This window comes from Eumetopias jubatus, unplaced genomic scaffold, assembly GCF_037043125.1.
Source record: "Eumetopias jubatus isolate StellerSeaLion01/CBP00866 unplaced genomic scaffold, mEumJub1_p1.0 scaffold_14, whole genome shotgun sequence".
Taxonomy (NCBI): Eukaryota; Metazoa; Chordata; class Mammalia; order Carnivora; family Otariidae; genus Eumetopias; species Eumetopias jubatus.
Genome location: NW_028274820.1, coordinates 60,305,325 through 60,311,876, shown reverse-complemented (window position 1 = coordinate 60,311,876; position 6,552 = coordinate 60,305,325). Strand labels below are relative to the sequence as shown.

At 47.4% G+C, this 6,552-nt stretch overlaps 1 pseudogene; it reads right to left on the bottom strand.

Annotated features, from left to right (window-relative positions):
- Nucleotides 1-4,976: 4,976 nt before the first annotated feature.
- Nucleotides 4,977-5,498, bottom strand: LOC114221177 (large ribosomal subunit protein eL8 pseudogene; annotated as a pseudogene).
- Nucleotides 5,499-6,552: the final 1,054 nt, after the last annotated feature.

Genomic DNA, 6,552 nt, shown 5'->3' with positions numbered 1-6,552 from the left:
TATTTGGGAAATACAAAAATAGTTTTAAAAGTGTGCACACAGTCTGTGTTTGTGACAGCTTGGAGTTTGCTGTCCATGCTGCTGTGGTCACACCTGGAGAATTAGACCCAATGGTGCAGGATTGTGTGGAATTCATAGAAAAGAAGTAATCTTATGAGTTCATGTTAGGGAAAGCTTCATGGAGGAGGTGAGGCTGGAGGGAGGCCTCAAAAGCAGATTACTGCCTGGTTCAGAGGTCAAGGAAACAGCTGATGTGAGGCAGAGACAGACTGGCCCCGGCAGGAGGTGTCTCAGAGTGGCTGGCGGGAGAAGGTGCTACCTGCTGCCACGTAGAGCAGGAGCAAGGAGGCGTTAGGCTGGCCACAGACCGGGCAGCCAACCCCTGCTGGACTGGGTAAAACGGGTAGCAGCATCCGGGCTCTGGAGCAAGGCAAAGGCTTGATGAAGGAGACACATCGGTGTCCTCATTTGACCCCCACACTTGGTGATTCCTCAGAAATGGACAGAAATTGGGGTTTTTCTCCTTTTCGTTAAATTAAGGGGGGAAAAAAACCCAGCTCTGCCAATTTGCTAGATATTCTTGGAAGGATAATAAAGATGAAACTTTCTTCCTCTCTCAGCAGAATGGAATTAGACTCACCTTGTTAGATTGTGCTGCTACCAATTAAAGAGAGAGAGAAGAGAAACTCGGAGGAAACATTCTCCACTTTTCAGCTGCTCTTATTTAATCCGTGTAAATTCCCCCAGGACCTTAAACTAAATCGACCACCAAATATTGAAAAATAAAAACAAACTGTTAATTAAAGGGATTGCAAGGCATGCCTTTCCTTTGGCTTAGGAAAGGAGGCGGGGGGGGGGGTGGGCAGCGGGGAGTGGAGATGTTGGATGGGAACCCCTTCAAAGGTGAGGAAGAAAGAAGTTTAGGGCGCCTTTCCTTCTCTCCGGGGATTTCAAAGCAAAGATTTGTAAAGACTCCAGGATACCGGGCCAGCACTGGCTCTTGTGAAAGCAGGTAGGGGGCCTCCTTACGGCCCGGTGGAAGCAGGCGGTCTCCCTGCTGAAGGTGCCCTGGAGCCAGAGGGCAGCCGGCGGCCCGGGGAGGGGACCCAGGGACGTGGAGGAGCGGTGCGTCCCAAGCCGGAGCGGACGCCAGGTGACTCCTGCCAGGGCAGACCCCCGCCCCCCAGCCCCCTCCAGGAGCAGGCTAGTTAGCCCGTTACCCAAACACACAGCCACAGTCTGCCCGGAAGAAGGCCTTAGCACTGGGGCAGGTCACCCGCGAGCGCAGCTTCTACAGCAGCAGGGGTGGGGGGGTGGGGGGAGGGTGCGAGGAAAAGGTGCCATCATGGGACAGCGGGGCCTCTGCCTGCCTGCCTGCGCCGGGGTACCTCCTGTGGCCGGGGATTGTGTCCCTCATCTGTGCCTCCCTGCGGGGCTTGGACTGCGGTGGGGGGGTTGCCACTGAATTCAAAAGCAGGACTTGGGGGGTCAAGAAGTGGAATCTTGGATTTTTAACTTCTGAGTTTCTATTGTTCTTTAACTAATAAAAGGACCTGAGGTTTATGAGTGACAGAGTCACACTACCCAGGTGACTTTAGGTGATTTGCTTTTTCTCTTCAAACCTGTCTCCTCTGTAAAATGGGGCTAAGAATAGAGTACACGTCCGAGGATGCTGTGTTAGGTGACACGATGCCCTTCACCACCTAGCAGGGGCCTGGCACACAGTGCTGGCAAAATTAGGTCTCATTCACACTCCTGAGTCCCAGAGAACTGTTGCCTGGATGGACATCAGTGGTAGTCAGGGGCCAAGTAAAAATTACAAGCTTCTTATTAAAAGAAAAAAAAAATCTTCCTTTTAAAAAAACCTTGAAGGCACATGTGTTCCTTCTGGGCAAATACGCCATATCTGAATCCAAGCATGAAGTGGGGTTCAGAGGTAGGACAGGCAGGCAATCATCGGTAGGCCTCCGAGGCTGTGTGAGTATCAACCAGATGAAACCAGGCCCCAAATAAATGTGAGGAGCTAGATTTTATCAACTATTTAGTGCCCTGCTGCTCTAGTTCAGGTCTTTGTTTCCCTGATTTTCTCTGGCTCAAACGTGTACTTTTGTGGTAATCTTGACCTGTATGGGAAGCTGGAAAATAATTATGTGGCACCAGGTTGGAATACATTTATATATCCACAGGATTTCAGTCAAGGGAACTCTTCACTCCACCAAGCTCCATACACTAGAATTTTAACTTCACCTGAAGTGAAGGGTCTAATCCCTGTCCTGTAGATGACCAGCCTTCAGTGTGGATACTGGCCTGGTGCCATAGGGTTGCTGACTCCGTCCATCAGAGGGGTGGAAGAGGAAGGGGGTCCAGGGCTGGGGCTTCATCAAGGGGATCACCAAGAGCCCCGGTCATGTGCAGATGGGCCAGCAGTAAGGAGGCAGTGTGGTTGTGGAGGCCGTGGAGGCCCATAGGCAGGCTGGCCATTTCGGCTTGGCTCTGGGGCCTTAAATTGCACTAGGCGGCAACCAGATGGTGGAGCGCAGAGCCTCCTGCAGGGGTGGCTTCGTCCCCTTCAGAGAGAACAGGGAGGGCTGGGGGGGGAGGGCGCTGTGGAGAGTGATCCATGCTTCTGAGGGTCACCCAGAAACTTCTCCTGCTCTCCGCTCAAGGCCTTCACTTTCCAAACATTTGCCAGTCTTCCCCCTATCCCTCTGTCTGCCCCCCTTTCTCTCTCTGCATCTTGAACATAGTCCGATTTTGCTAAAAATATGTTAGTAACTGACATCCTGGAAAAGAATGAGTGAGACAAGTCATAGCTTGATGCTCTGTCTCTTAAAATTCACGTCCAGTTTTCCAGGTGGCAGGAGTGAGAATGTTCTTTGATACTGGTGGTTGGCCAAGGCACCCAGAGAGAGGCCCTGGCTGAGCAAAACCAAGGTGATGTCCACCCTGTCAGCTCACCTTGATGGAGGTCATCCCTCCCAGTTTCCGCCACAGGTCCACAAATCTTACCTATATAATCATTAGAAATATGACCTCTACGTGTTAAATTTTTAGTCATGTGCTCACATTATTCCTTCGGCCCCAAAACGCATCATTAAATTGTATATAGCATGTCTCCTTTGCTGTGTGTTTATTGTATTGGGTTTTTAGTTAATTAATTTTACTGAGTAATACATGCACACAGTTAGAGACGAAAAATGTCCAGGTAAGTGGACATGAAGAGCAGGCTCCCTTCCTCCAGCCCCTGCCACCTACCCCAGGGCCTTTGTTTCCCCTGAACAAGGAGCAACCACACTTCCTGGTTTTTCTACATCCTCTCAGAGTTAGGCTACATACATACCAGCATGGATGTATGTATGTTTGCGTGTGTGTGTGTGTGTGTGTGTGTGTAGTATCCCTTTCAAAGCAGAAGACGTGGTACACTGTAAACATTGTGCGTACTGATTTTTTTCACTCAACAGTGTATCTTGGAGCTTGTTGCATATCAGAATAATCTACCCCCTTCCGTGCCGTAATTTAACCAATCCCCTGCTGATGGACAATTGTGTTGTTCCTAACCTTTTGCAATTATGAACAAACTGCAGAGAATATCCTTGTGCATATGTCTTTGGGTAAAATACATGTATCTGTGATTGTACCTACAGGTTAAAATCCTCGTGTTAGATTGCTGATACTAAAGACGTTTGTTCTTTTTTTTAAATTAATTTATTTTTTTTATGTAGTGTTCCATGATACATTGTTTGCGTATAACACCCAGTGCTCCACGCAGAACGTGCCCTCTTTAATACCCATCACCAGGCTAACCCATCCCCCCACCCCCTCCGCTCTAGAACCCCCAGTTTGTTTCTCAGAGTCCACAGTCTGTCATGGGTCGTCTCCCCCTCTGATGTCCCCCCCTTCATTTTTCCCTTCCTGCTATCTTCTTCTTCTTCTTTTTTTTAAACATATAATGTATTATTTGTTTCAGAGGTACAGGTCTGTGATTCATCAGTCTTACACAATTCACAGCGCTCACCATAGCACATACCCTCCCCAATAAGACGTATGTTCTTAAAAAAAAATGACATAAGTTCTTTCTTCCCCCCTCCCTCCCCCCTCCCTTCCTCCCTCTTTTCTTTCCTTCCTTCCTTCCTTCCTTCCTCCCTTCCTTCCTTCCTTTATATTGTCACTATATATATATAGTGACAATGTTATATTAGTTTCCAGTGTACATCACATCATAGTGATTCGGCAATTCTATGCATTTCTCACCACAGTAAGTGTAGTTACCATCTGTCATCATACAGTTATTGCAATACTACTGACTGTATTCCCTAGGCTGTACTTTTCATCCCCATGACTTATTTATCTTACAACTAGAAGTTTGTATCTTTTAATCCCCATCACCTATTTAACCCACCTCCCCACCCTTCCCTCTGGCAACCGTCTGTTGTTCTCTGTATTTATAGGTCTGATTCGGCTTTTTGTTTGTTTATTTCATTTGTTTTGTTTCTTAGATTCCACACAGGAGTGAAATCACATGGTATTTTTCTTTTTCAGTCTGACCTATTTCATTTAGCATCATACCCTCTAGGTCCATCCATTTTGTCACAAATGGCAAGATCTCATACTTTTTTATGGCCGAGTAATATTCCAGTGTGTCTATATACGCCACATCTTCCTTACCCATTCATCTACTGATGGACACTTGGTCTGCTTCCATATCTTGGCTAGGCTATTGTAAATAAGGCTGCAATAAACATAGGGTTGCATGTATCTATTTGAATTAGTGTTTTCATTTTCTTTGAGTAAATACCCAGCAGTAGAATTACTGAATCATATGCTATTTCTACTTTTAATTTTTTGAGGAACCTCCATACTGTTTTCCACAATTTATATTCCCACCAACAGCATGCGAGGGTTTTTTTCCCCTCCAAATCCTTGCCAACACTTGTTGCCTGGCCTTCCCATTGATAATGCAGGAGGGAGCCCCCATCTTATGACACAGGGCAGACAGGAAGCTCAATGGGATCCACATCATTTGCATTCACTACCAGCTGAGGCTTCTTGTTTTCCACCAAGGTAGTGACAGTATTAACCCCAGCTCGAAGGACAGGTGGCCTCTTAGTTGGGGACATCCCCTTTGCCTGCAGCTTTCTTCTTAGCCCAGGCCAACAATCTCTGCTTCTTCTCTTGTTTTGTCTCTGGCCCGTATTCGTGGGCCCAGCTTAAGCAGCTGAGTAGCTGTGTGGCCGTCCAAGGCCTGGGTGAACTGGTTAATCGTGGGAGGCACTTTCAGATGTTTACAGGGAATAGCCCTTTGCCACTGCAGCCGGATGTAGTGGGGCCATTTGATAAAGCGGGTGAGGTCCCTTTTGGGCTGGACGTCCTGTCCAATGCCAAAATTCTTGGGCCTTTTCTCAGACAGGGGATTGACCACCTTCTTGGGCTCCTGCTGCTTCACGATAACAGGAGCCGGGACCACCTTCTTTCCCCTTTGCCTTCTTTCCTTTTGGCATCTTCCATTTTCTTCCCTCTGGTGCAGGTGCCTCCAATCCTGCAGCCATCCGTCCCTGCTCTGAAAGAAATAGAACACCCGTGCCTTCTCTCCCTGGCCTCTGCTCAGACTCAGTGTCAGGTTGAACCATATGGAATCACCATTTTGGAGGTCATAAATGGTTAAATCCCAGCAATTTCATGTGGTTCAACCTAATGCTAACCTCCAACTCCTCAAATAAGTACCACTGAATTGTATTCTTAAAAAAAAAAAAAAAGATTTTACTTATTTATATGAGAGAGAGCACAAGGGGGAGGGGCAGAGGGAGAGAGACAAGCAGACTCCCCGCTGAGTGCAGAGCCTGATGCCGAACCCCATCCCAGGACCCTGAGATCAGGACCTGAGCCGAAGTCAGATGCTTAACCAACTGAGCCACCCAGGTGCCCCCTGAATTGTATTCTTAAGTCCCAGTCTAAATGGGATTTGCTCCCAGCTTCCCTGTCCCACTCCACCTAAATTGGATTATTCTGTATCACAGCATCTTGTCCTTTCCTCCACAGCACTTACCACAATTTGTAATTACGTATATGTTTATTATTTAATGTCTGATACTCTAACTAGACTTCTATAAACTCCGTGAGCGTGGGAGCGTGCTGTACATCACCGTATCCTAGCGTCTGGCACGAGGCCTGGCACATCATAGGCACTCAATAAATGTCAGATGAATTAATGTACATACAATGTGGCTCTTTTCATAAGCAGACAGTGTTTTTATTCTGTTGCCAGAGTGTACTGTACACAGTGGTCCTTCTCATTGTTTCTGGATCCAACGTAAGCTTCTAGAGCAATGAATAGTTCCTGATCCTGACTGCCCATTAGAAACACCCGGGAAAAGTTTAGAAAATACTGCGGGAGTCTTTCCTCACATCAATCGAAGCAAAGTCTCCAAGGAATGGAGGCTGGGCAGGGTTGAGAAACATTGCTCCAGAGGGCAGAGACCCCATCTGCAGAGGTCTCCATGCCTAGTGTTGCAAAATCTTAAATGCTTTCTTGCCGTTGCCCTGGTGGTGGAGTTT